The sequence below is a fragment of the Megalops cyprinoides genome, chromosome 16 (assembly GCF_013368585.1).
Source record: "Megalops cyprinoides isolate fMegCyp1 chromosome 16, fMegCyp1.pri, whole genome shotgun sequence".
Lineage (NCBI taxonomy): Eukaryota > Metazoa > Chordata > Actinopteri > Elopiformes > Megalopidae > Megalops > Megalops cyprinoides.
Genome location: NC_050598.1, coordinates 18,237,450 through 18,250,840, shown reverse-complemented (window position 1 = coordinate 18,250,840; position 13,391 = coordinate 18,237,450).

Here is a 13,391-nt window from a genome sequence, read left to right as displayed (position 1 = left end):
ACTTTACCCTTTCAGTACCCTAGAGCAGATAGGGTTCTGTCATCCTATTGTCATCTCATTAATGTATATCAGTTGTATCTCTAAAACAAGGGAAACGCTCAAATTTCAATATTAACCACAAAACAGAGTTGAGTCAAGCCTACTTCTATCATATCCCTACATCATTTGACAGCTAACCATTTTTAAAGCTTTCAACACTAACTCACAGTGTGACCCTTTTGACACCAACCTTCAATTAAGCCATTTCCCATAGCTCAGTAAGCCATGTTCACTTAGCCAGATTTGTGCTCTCTTAAAAAGAATATGACAAAACAGTAAAACTCACCTAATTCAGCAGACCTTGCCCTGGTTACCCACTTTCATTGCCTGTCTTATGTGGGAAAACCTATGAAATGCTGCTCCCTGAAGCTCACAGAAGTGTAGATGTGCGAATGGTTCACCAGAGCTTCACAGTGGGAGACCATAGCAATAATATTAATGGGGGGTGAGGGCAGGAGCCATGCATGTTGCTGGGAAAGAATAATTGCTGCTCTTCCAAGAGTGCACCCTAATTGGCCTCAGTGTGGTCTGAGGAACGTGAAGCTACAGAGGGCGCCCGGCTCGTGCTGTTGAGCTGGGCCTGCAGTACTGCTGCCCATCGAGTGGCAGTCAAGGAGTTGCTGCTCAGCAGAGAGACATTTCACAGCGAATTCGCTTCATTCTTCTTGTCGCCAAGCACCGCTGGGAAAACTGACCCCTTGTTAGTGCTGTGATGGTACCGTATTCATGTTTTGTGTACTGCACGAAGCACCACTCCTTCCTTGTGGAGAAAGGTGACCGAGTTTTTGATTTTTTTTTGTTGTTGTTTTTTGTTGTGGTTTTATTCTGTGTTTGTGTTCTTATTGTTGCCGCTGATAAATGGGCTCGCTCATTGCCACGCATTAGGCGCCAGAAAGACATCTTGCTAGCGAAATGAGTATTGGCAGACACATCATCCTTAAGGATAGATCGTCTCTCTCTCTCTATATTTTTTTTCCCCGGCACTCCGGAAAAATTTCAGTGCCCGTCAGAAGTGGCTTTGGTGACTGAAGGCTTGATTTTAAGGGAGGGGGGGGGGGGGGGGGGGGGGGGGGGATGGCATGGCTCTGGCATCCACATCCTCTTCCAAGTCCCACATCACTTCTTCCAATAAGCTCTTATCTCTCCTACTATTAGGAGATCTGGTCCCATCTCTCCCCCTCACAGCATATAATATGCCGCACGTGTCACTAGAGCTGCAGCTGTCTGTGATTCCCACCATGTGAAAATGCATTGTATTGCTCACGTACGATGCATATTGGAATCTTTCAGCGCGCTTCGGTTAAAACATGAATCTATTTGTTCGCTTTGTCGCAGTGGCTCTACTCCCCCCCCCCCCCCCCCCCCAAACAATTACCACCACCACCACCACCACCATGTCCTCCACACAAATCCAGATGAAATCCTCTGTTTGCATGGTCCACACTTCTCCAAACAGCCATGCACTGCGTGCTGCTCACAGATGTGAGAGATTGCGCACGTGGCACACACAGTCCAATGTCCCCAGACATGCAGATTTGAAATTGAAAGGGGAGCCAGATGCACTCCTTATCAGGCAATTGGTGAGAGTAGTCGGTTTTGTTTCGACGAGGCTCATGGCTGACAATGTGACCATGGGGAAAATGTCAGGGAAGAATGGGTTTTATAAACACCTTTTTTTTTCTTCTCCTCCTCCAGTCTGGTTTCAATGCTTGAATCGTTTGCTTTATCAAGGCCACGCTATTGAAATGCAGCTATATGAGGGATCTTGTATAATAGCGCATTGAAAAAGTTCAACTGTGATACAACACCGACCTTTTACAAACCTCATCTTGAGTGTCATTCCGCTCTGCCAATTAACCCGATTAATATACCATTGCTCAATATTTTAATCTTTGCAGTTCATATTTCAAATTTTCTACAAAGCATATGTGAACAGGGTGTATAGTTTGTAATTAAAACCAATGATTGCTGTCCTTTCTTAATTCATGTAGCTGAAAACCAGTGTAAACAGTTCCAGCTTATGACATTCTGGTGTCATGGCTCTCCAACCTTGCTGTCTGTGGGGTGCTTTGGACATTGCTGTGTTTTTATTAGTTATCTACACCCAACTATTAATTTAACTTCATTCCTGCCTCTAGAGAGCAACCAATGTTAGAGACTGAGAATCAACACCTTCAATGTGCCTTCTTGCTGCTGGCTCTGAGGTGATAATTATTCACCATTATGCGCAGTCCCTCGGCCAGGAGTTTTACAATATTCTCAAATTAAATCAAATTGCATTCACCTGAAATTATGTAGCGCGGGATGGCTAAGATAATCAATCACCGTGACGACACGGCGAAGGCGCGCTATCGCTGGGATTGCCGGGTGGTGGACCTCGACAGGGCGACCCGGGCGAAATAAAAGCGGAGATGGATTTCAGTGACACAGACACACAACAGAAGAAACATGGTCTCCTATGGTAACCTAATAGCGGCGCGAAGCAGAATTTATCATGGCATAAATCAAAATACGAGAATAATATCCACCTCATGGCTTTTGCCTTGCAGCCTGCAATAGGAATAATTTGATTATGGCCAGTGAGTTAGCTTTCAAAGACAAGAAAACAAAGCATTTTGCTCTTCTTACTTGATCAAACAGAAAACCTCAGAGACTGTCTGGACAAGAGCTCTATATGTTTAGAGCACCCCCGAATTTACAGCTGTAAGACCATGAAAGGTCATCGTCAGTTTCGCCAGGTTCTGGGAGTAGTAATTGGCTATTCATGTCAAATGTTAATGTTGCCAGCACCACGCTCCATCCTGCAGCCAGAGGAGTATGTCTTTGAGGTCTTAAGGTCTCGCAGAGCCAAGTAATTTAGTTTACGTGCAAAAGCCCAGCCTAATTGCATTCTGCTTTACAATGACTCCAAAGGAATGTTCCTAAATGAATGCAAAATATCTCTCTTTGGAAAGTTTGATGCTTATTTTGTTGGTGAGCCATGGTAGTTGTTTCTAAAGGTCGCCACAGTTTTGTGTGGATGGCTCTTGTTTGTCTGGAAATGGTTCATGGGGAAACCATCCTTCCACATTTGAGAATCCATGGAAATTAATCTGGAGGTATCCAACTAAAGCCAAAGAAGTATAAAGGCATGTTTTTTCCACAAAGATGAATTAAAATTTCCAATTCCACAAAGACAATGTGTGTGTCATGCCCACTACAAAAGTTTAAGACTAAAGGATACAATATCAGCACATCAAATAAGAGTGGGGGTAAGTTTTGCATTTATATAAGACCTATGATATGATTGTGTTATTCATGATTCATATATGCCAAGAAATGATGTACTTGGATCTTTTGGCAATAAATTTACACTGATAGATGTCGGACAATAAATCATCTGTGTGAATGTTAAGGACAGTGCAGCACTTAAGCCCTGAAAGTATAGCTGTATTTACTGCTGTAATGTTACTAAAAGCAGAGGGGCTTCAATTGATTGGATTAAGATCAAATGTGGTTTATATGATTTTTTTGGGATTTTGGAGGTCAAAAGTTTTCTCCAGTTCTAACTGAACTGAACAGCCGCATAACTGCCTCCATCCACCCGTGTTTTTTTCGTTTTGTTTTGTTTTTGTTTTTTTCCTTAACAACATATTAAAGCTTGATATATTAAGCAGATGGTAACTTACCTGTTTTGGCCATTTATAGATCGTGTTGCTTGTCATTTTAATATATGGCTTTGATAGCATAGAAAGTATGGAAAACAAGCCACAAGACTTATTCATAATACTAATTACACGATGTCTCCAGTAGGCAGATTCAGGTGTAAAAATAAGCATGAAAATGATTTCTGCTCTCCTTGAATGTGTTTTCAATGAGAGCTATTCATTACAGTGTGATATTAGTGGAGACACAAAGCAAATGTTCCATTGCATTTTAGGCACCATTTTACTAAAGATGTTCCCAGACATAATATGTATGAGAGAGATACAACCTGACGACAGTGTTTAATGTTGTCAGCCTATATTTTTTATGTTAAAGATACAAGTGGGACAGGATGTATAAACAGTGTGTTAGTAAAGATTGAATACTTTCCTGTAGAAAGAGAGAAAAAAGACAATTGCACAACCAGGGATGTTTCATCTTGATGTCCACACATACCTTTGTTCTAAATGCAATGCAGCATTTTGTCTTGAAAGAACAGAATTGCACCAAATAGAGGACAAAATGTCATTCTTCTATGGCTGAGATTCCATGGAACACAGTGTCCCCTGCTGGTTGGATTCAAAAAGGACTGGTCAGAAAATAAAAATGATACGGCATTACATAAATCCTGAATGAGGGAAGTTTACCTATTTATGGAATATTTCATATGTAATGGTTTGGAAAAATTCCCCATTTCACTATCATGTTAATGCTGGAGTATTTTTACATTTTTTTTAAGTAAGCAAGCACATAGGGAAGTAAATAAATTACTGGGAAAAGTTCTAAAATTCTTCTGTCCACCATTAACTGCCCAGGTCAAGATGAGGCACACAGCTGCTATGTTCATGTCCTGGTTTTCTTGAGTGAACAATAGAGTTCACTCCTCAAAATGACAGAAAACAAAATCAATCCACCAGACAAATATCGATTTTCTGTCAGAAGAAGTGTCCTGTGCTATAAACATGCACAGAGTGACAGATTATCTCCTTCAACACTATGCAGATGAGGCCGCAGATGAAACTGAAAAGCCTCCTGGTGTTCAAAGCCCACTCTCAACTTTTCAGTAACATTTCAGTAACATTACAGTAAAGACAGAAACTCCAAAGAGAGGGTTTTTGTTTGTTTGTTTGCTTTTTAGAAGAAGAATGCTGATACAGAAAAGCTGAATGAGACAAGGGGAAAAAGCTGAATGTACTTTGACACCAAACAGAACATTAAATTAATGTACCTGACTTCAGGATTACCAAGCATCTCTCTCAGGTGGTACTCTCTGAGGAAATGAATAAACTGTTGAGCACAAGCACTACACAGTGTCAGAGTTAAATTTCTTGAGTTTGGAAAACATGTTAAATTGTTTTCTCAGAGATCAGGGTCTCCTTTCTTATGGTACACTGCTGGCGCCTTGGATTTCGACCATGGAGTCCAGTTTATTGATCCTGAGTGCATTCAATATACAAAATGGTTGCTGAAAGTGTTTGAAAATGGAAATGCTGCCGAAATGAATACCCTGTTGCAGAAGAAGATTTCAATTGCAGAGAATGTGCTTGTATTTGGATGGATTCTTCAGTAAAATGAAAAGCCAGCTGAATGAATGATTGGATTGCATGTATATAGCACCTTTCATCCCTTTTTTAAAGGATGTCAAAGCACCTTGAAGTGCAGGTTAACTAGCCTCAATAGCCACCACGAAACAGCACTCACCTGTGTGATTCAAGGGCAGCCATTTTGTGTCAGAATACTCATTAGACATCGGCTGAAGAGGAGAAGACATGCTTATCCAATTAAACTGAGGAATGATTGGTCAGATTTAGACAGCCAGACACCCTTGCTCTTTGCAATAAATACAATGGAAACTTTAATGACCACTGTGGGTCATCATCTGAAATACAGATAGATAATTTGCAATGTGAGCTACCTAGCCACAAGTAATATCTCAGCTCACTAGCCTATGTGGAATTACAATTAACTACAAATGCAATCAAAAAGTATAGTTAGGCCATGCATAAAAGTGGCAAATGTAGCCTTTTCATGACACAGAGGATGTTGACTTGCTTCAATGGCTGTGAAACATGTAGCGCAGTGGCTACATTTGTAAGGCACCACTGGCAGTTTTTGGACCTTACTGACACCAGCAGCCAACGCCTGCATATCAAACACTAGGGTTATAAACCTCTGACTTAACAACAGTATGATACAGTATTGATACCCAAGCAAGACAATATATTGGAATATATCTAAGTATTCAATTTGATACAATGCTGTACCATTCAATGTGATACATTTTATTGAACGTGTGACTCATCATAACCCTAATATTATTCTATGCTTTTAAAGACATGAAGAGTAATGAAGCATTATGTTATGCCATTGAAATAGCACTCAAGGTTCAAAGATAACTAACAGTGTTGCAGGTACTCCTAAGGTCATCCAAATTTCTGCATTAATATGAATAAAAACAAATGAATAAAACATGGAACAGTATGGATTGATTCTCACATGCAACATTGATGCAGCTGTATGATTGCTTTTGTATTGATGCATCCTTACTCCTCCATCAAATACAGAAGAGAGATCACATTCACCTTGTTGGCACTCCTGAATATTGGTGTGAAGCACCTCCTGAAGGAGCTGTAAAATGTTTACAGCGGTTTGTACCTCAAGTTCTGCGAAAACAGACCATTTCTTCCAGCCACACAAATCACAATGTCTTAGTACAGGAGCACTGACTCCACGGGCATCACACAAAGTGGATGATTGGAGGGGGGGAGCAGTAAATGTTTGCTGACAGGAAGAGACCTCCCATTGGACAATATTGCTGTGTGCTGCTGAAAGCTTTCTCGAACCCACCACCTTCCCTTGCTTCCCTTGTTAAAGCAAGGCCAAATCGCCAACCCCCGCATGTGTTTTTTTTTTTTTTCCAACAATGCCTCTTCCTGGAGATTTGATGGCTTAATGTTCCCTGCACGACTGCCTGAAAGAGAGGCCTCTGCTTCTTCATTCTATGCAAACCCGAATCCGTCGCCATTTCGACACAATGTTTAACAGTATATCTGAGTTCATTGTACTTTTCAATTGACAGCAAGTTGAGAGTCTTTCATAGTTTCCCCCTTTTCCCTTGACCTTCTGAAGTGCAACACAGTCACAGTGGAATAATGTTTTACTTACTGTGATGTCTTGAAAGATCTGTTAAGCAGGGAAATGTCAACTTTACTTGGCAAGCCCCATCAATAAAGCACCTATTGATTTTTAGGTCTTTGTTTCCTGCTCTTTTCTCCAGAAGGGGAATGAATTGTGTCTCAGGAATTCATGTGGCTACCCGAGGACAGTTTTAAACTGTGTTTGGGGATGCAAATGGCCACCGCCGCTGTGTAGAATTAGCACCATTGAGTTCTTAATTTGCACAGGATTAATGTGTCTGCTTGAGCTTGAATTTGCAATCAATTGGTCTGCTAAACTGCAGGGTGCACAGCAGCTAAAGACGTGATGACAGGAGTGAGCAAATATCACAGTTGCTGTGTTCAGCATGATTTACAGCAAATTACGTTTCAGAATACATGTGTGTTACAAACACAATATACATGCAATAACACGGAGATAACAGAAGTTCTGTTAATGAACATTCACCTGGCATACCATTACAAACACCGTCAACAATATCTGTCAAATTCTTATTCACAGCGATGTGGAAATGAATAAATATAACTACGCAACAAAAAACTCTGGATGAGTAACAAACCTTGTTTCAAAGATGGTATTATATGGAAAGGTTGGCATAGCTTACAATGCAAGTGCAAATAATATATTTATACAGCTGCCTAATTATCACATCTATTGCATCTTTCACAAGGATAGAACAATACAACCACAACCTTCTTATTACCAGCTCAGTCTCTCGATCACAACACTGGTTCATCCTGCATTTTGCCATCGTTTTTCTGGCAGACAGTCTTTTCTATAAACACCATCTAAGCCCTATTGCCAGTGCTGTTAGGACTGGGATGCTCGAATGAATTGGCCAACAGAGGACCAAATTGCAGCAGACAGCAAAATAGCCTATAAAACACACCTGCCTTACAGGCAAATATGAATTCAATGAGCAACTTCCCCCTCTGCGCCGCACAGCAGCCTGTCAGATCCTCACAACTCCAGTGAAACAAGGCCTGCTCTGTGACTGACATATGCTCCGTAGAGTTTACAGCACTAGGGGACTCTTACTGTGACAGCTAATAATCGGTAGAAACACTGTGACGATCTGACAGGGTAGAGCTAGGGGTTTTAGATCCTAGAATTTCTTCCATTTGACATAGGGTAAGCACTGACTGGCCTTTTTATTTAATTTGGATTTTTACTTCTTTTTTTTTATTATTATTTTGTTTTTATAATTCCCAGTTGTATGTTGTATGAGTTTTCATTTGCATAAGTGCTTTCTATTTACTTTTTTATAATTCTTATTTCTTTTTTCTATTAGCTTTACTGTTCACCTTAGTATATATCATAATGTGCCTTGCATATCTGCCTACAAATTGCGTAGTTTAATTATATCTCCTTATTAATACATTGTTTTATCAAATAATATACAGTACTTGCTAATGCAATATAAACAGTATGTTAAATATGTGTATTAACCATCAGAATTTGATTACTATTTTGGGTCTCCTAATGGGGGTTATTATCAGTATTGTATAAGATTCTATTTCTGCAGCTTACACTATTTTATATTGTTTATAGTTCAATCTCCTTATGATCATTTTCCCATACTGGTACTTTTACTGTGCATATGGCAGTAGAAAGGATGTAAATTAAAATGCACGGCTTACTTGCATATGGTAATCATCTACGGTCCCAGATTAAGTTATTCCTTATCAAATAAGACCCCATTGCTCTTAGGGATACAGGACCATATCCCTCTCTCACGTTGGTGCTGGGTCGGCATTAGCTTTTCCCTAGCTTGACACGCACAGAGGCATGCTTTAGCACCATCTTGTGGGCAGACTGAAAAAGTAGACAGCTTCTCAGAATTTGAGGGAATTTTCATCATGCTTTGTTTTCTTTGCTTTCATTCTGACCACAGTTTGGCAAACACAATCCTACAGTTTATGAGTACACTCTTTTGGTCTGGATTGCAATCTTTGCATTTAAGTTGCCCTGCGGGCACTGGTCTATAAGTTAGTGACAGGCAGTGAAACATGATTATGGTTTTATAAATCAACATATGCCATTGTTCACTCATAAATCCTTTTTTGCATCAGTATATTTAATTTAATTTATGTTTGTTACATTTAAATGCATATGTTTGGCTTTAGCACTGGCTGAATTTCTTTGAATGTGCAAAAAAAAAGTAAAATGCTTGCTTAAAATATTTAAATATTACACCAACTATAATATTTCCTGCTTTATTTTATCTGAAGTGAGTCAAATGCAATCATCAGAAATACATACATGCAGCCGACAGCAATACAACTCACACAGCACAGTGCAACAGAGTGTTCACTCACTGGAGGATACATGCTATTCGACTGACATTACCAGAACAATTTTTAGGTGCCAGCCAAATTAAAGGGGCGCCTTTAAGAAGGGCAACCCCTTCCAACAAATGCACCGCAATCTCCAGGGGAAGAAGACCGGTTTGTTCCTCTGTTTTGGGCTCCCATTCGCCATTGGCTGATGACATATGGGTGGAACCAAACCCAGGCCATAAAGCTTAGCTTGCACTCAAACCGACCACTGAGCTATTCAGGGGATCCTGTTTGATGTTTGTATAGGTTTTTTTTTTCTTCTGTTTGAGGTTTCTCATATATAAACTTTTTAGCATAGAATAATGGGCCTCTCCAGCTTTTTCATCAGAAGTAAAAACATTAACTTTATGAAGAAATCCATTTGAGGGATCATCATTTTTTTTTGAGAGTCATGCACAAGTACAGTACACTGCAAGTACAGTTTTGCTAGAGCAGCTACGAGTAAAGTCCTATTCAGGCATTGCCAATCTGATCATCTGATAATCCCCATGATTAATTGACTAAAACAACTTTCCCAAATATTTCTCTCCCCCAGGTCAGCATTGTGAGGAAAAACCTGGTTCTCAATTGACCCTACCTGGTTAAATAAAGGTCAATTCAATATTCAAACCCATTTGATAATCAATTTTTCAAGCACCATGCTTAATGTATTTTGCAAGTGTTCAGTTTGCTTTTAGAGATGCTGACACTCAGCATGACATTGACATAATGGGAGCATTTATTCTTCTATGGGAAATTCCAATCAAGGAGAAGTGGTTCACACAACTCAACAAGTGAGCATGATCATGAATTCTGCTGACACATATGCTGATTCAGAGTACATGAAGAGTTGTTTTCAGTTCACGTCAGATGATTAGCATGGACAGTACATCACACACTTGGGTCCATTCCAGGAAAATCTGACAAACTTGTGCAACATGTGGTTGTTATGACAACCTGTGATATGAGTTATATGGGTTGTATGTGTGGAGTCAGTTCATTTTGGACAAGGTCTTTAATTGGTGTCTGTTTCCACTTGAGGGTACATTTTTAGGTGCAAGAACATCACATATATAGTGAAGCCCTCACCTGGCATGTATTACATTTCATTTAAATCTGTAATGATTTGATCAGAGACAGGTTGTTTAATTGACATATTGCATTGGCCATTGAAGTTATATTGAAGATATAAACCCTTGTGTGGTTAAAAAAAGAAACATATGTCCACTTGGACATCATATCCAGTGGTATTTCAGGTCAAATACTGTCTGAAATTTGCCGATGATGTTGAGTCATCAATGTTTTTGCTGTCCGTTTTGTGTTCATTTTCCTTTTTCCATGGAAACAATGTTTTGTTAGTCTACTTTACTAAACACAGAGTAGGAATGCAGATTTTCACAAAAAAATAAATACTAGATGAATTTTGGATGAAATCAAATTGTCCTAACATACTAATCCTCTATAGATGTTTGTTCATTCACATATACAGCGTAAACCTATCATATTATATCATAGCTGGAAAAATAATCAGGCAAATTTGTAGTTTCTAGACTTAATTTAACAAGCCAAAAATACTCAGGCACAAACAGACTGTGAAACAGAAAGACAAGAATAACATCACATTACATCACACTCATCTGCTCTAAGGTGGAGAACACAAAACACATACCCAGAATGCCCCGGACACAAACAGGTGACTTATAAGGGGAAACAGCCAATCACAATGCAGACAGGATGAAATAAAGCGGTACAACACAGAATACTTACTCACCACTACAGTATCGTGACAAGCGGTGTGTGATAGTTCTGGAATGACAGGGCAAAGAGAACAAGCTACAGGACAAATCACTTTGCAGGACAGGTGTTTATTACAGGTTAATTTTCAGCACCCCCTGACGTGTTCACTGAATATGAATGTCAAAGTAAAACAACACAACAGACTATAACCAAAACAGTTAATGACTATATTCCAATAAATGTCATAAACATGGATGATCAGAGACCACATAGTAAAATCTGCTTGGGGATTTCTGGAAACAAATTGAATTTGTTGAATTTTTAATGCAAGCTCAGCATTTATGTATGTTGGATTGAATTATATTCTGTACTTTATTTGTTACTTACTGAAATATGTACTGATTTTAGAAAGCCTCTAGGTGTAAGAAAATGACTAAAACCATGTAATGCCCTGTAAGAAAACCTAGAATATACTATGCATTATTGTTTGACTTATATGACTATTTTCACTGCGAGAAGCACTGAACGCTTAGATTTTTTTTTTATTTATTTCTTTATTGTACCGAGTGCTGAATGTGCCTGTTGCATAACATAGCAGTACCTCAAAAGTCCAATGGAGGGCAGCAGAGCATATATCTTGATGTTGTCTGACCCACTTTCAGTGGCTGGAACATTGTGTTCTTTTCTACTTCTCCACCACACAGTGGGTCAGACAGTGAATACATTTTTAGTCTAATTGATGGGTATGATGACTATTTAAGGATATGCCTCAGATTTTAGTTCATCTACACTTTATCAAGTCTGTCAATATTATAAGATTCCTGAATTTTGCATCAAATCCTCTTAGAAAGGGCAAAATGCTGTACAGAGCCTTTTTTGTAGGCCCATAGCACTTCAGTGTCATGAGATAATGAGTCACGTTCTAAACTTTTGCTTTCTAATCTGTTTCACAGAGCAGGAACAAAGATGTTAATAATGTAGATATGCATTTTTGGAGACCAGATCCACAAATGCAGCGCTGCTTTGTGCAAGATGTACTGCAGCAGAAAGCTAGTGTTGCCCCAACGAGGGTACCCAACTGGCGACTGTCAATCACTTTGGCATGCATGCAAAATTTTATTGGAAGTGCGTGCAAACAATCACCCAGCTTCAGAGAACATTTGCGGGGGGAACGTTGCGATGCGGGCGGGGACTGGCGGGGGTTAGCTGGGAAGTGGGGCAATTAAAAAAAAACAAAAATACTCCTGGGTTGGGTGTACGGTAGTGACCCAGTGAAATGAGAGCAGGCGGGCAAACGGCGCCTAGAACGAGAGCACCTACGATGAACAGAATAGCGTTTGTTCCCCAATGAAGACGTCAGTGCCAAGTTTGATTCGAAGCGATGAGCGCAGATATGCGATCCTGCAGGTACCCATAAAACCGGTGCCACAGTGACGCACAGGTTCCATCACACTTCGCTCAGAACTCAAACAACACAGACGTTTTTTTTTTTTTCTGTGTGCTACCGATGTAATAAAGTGGTTATCTTTGAGTTATACACTACAACTGCCCACTGTGCAGACTGATAAAAGGCTGCTTTTCACATTCAGAACTGTGCTGCCTTTGTGTCAGGAGCGTGTCGCCTTTCACATTGCGTGCAAAGGCCTATTGTGCGCACAGTGCGATCTTGGAACTGTAAGTACTTCAAAATTAAACGGCATGGAACGGGTACGATTAAGACAAAGGCCAACATGAATCGCTGGACAAATAGTTCACTCTGTGAGACCCAATGTTGCTAATGTGAAACACTGTTAAGATGAGCTGCAACAACAACTATTGTGCATGAAGTTGTCACTGCTGATGTCTGTTTGGAAGCTCCCAGTGTTCCAGACCCTATGCATATGGGTTAAGAGTCTTAGCAATGACAATTTACAGCTAAGTCTATACTGTAGCAATTCTTCATGGATTATGTGTCTTCAACCAGTTTTAATATTTTTAACTCAATTTTATTAGATAAATTATACTATATCATAAAGTTTTAGCTAAGAACATACTATTATTTATGTATACTATTATTTAAATATTATTAATGCATGCCAATAATTATCTCATCTGCATCACTTATGTCATTTCCATGTTCTAAAGCATTGTATTCTCAGTTATTTGGAAATGAAAGATGATTGATGCTTACTTTTTTAATCAATTAATCAATCATTTCAATACAAAAGTACAAAAAAGCCTTGTTAGATAACTTTTAAGCCCTTAGCCATGGGAAAATCAACCAAATCCGGTCAGTGCATGTTTATGCAGTGAAGTAACTATACATTTATAGCAGCTGGTAATGATATTGATAAATGAACTTGATTTGATCTTGAGAATGTGTATGTGGATTCTCTCAAAGCATACAGCATTAATTGCCAGATAGCAATTGAAGCCAGAGCCATTGAATAGAATCAA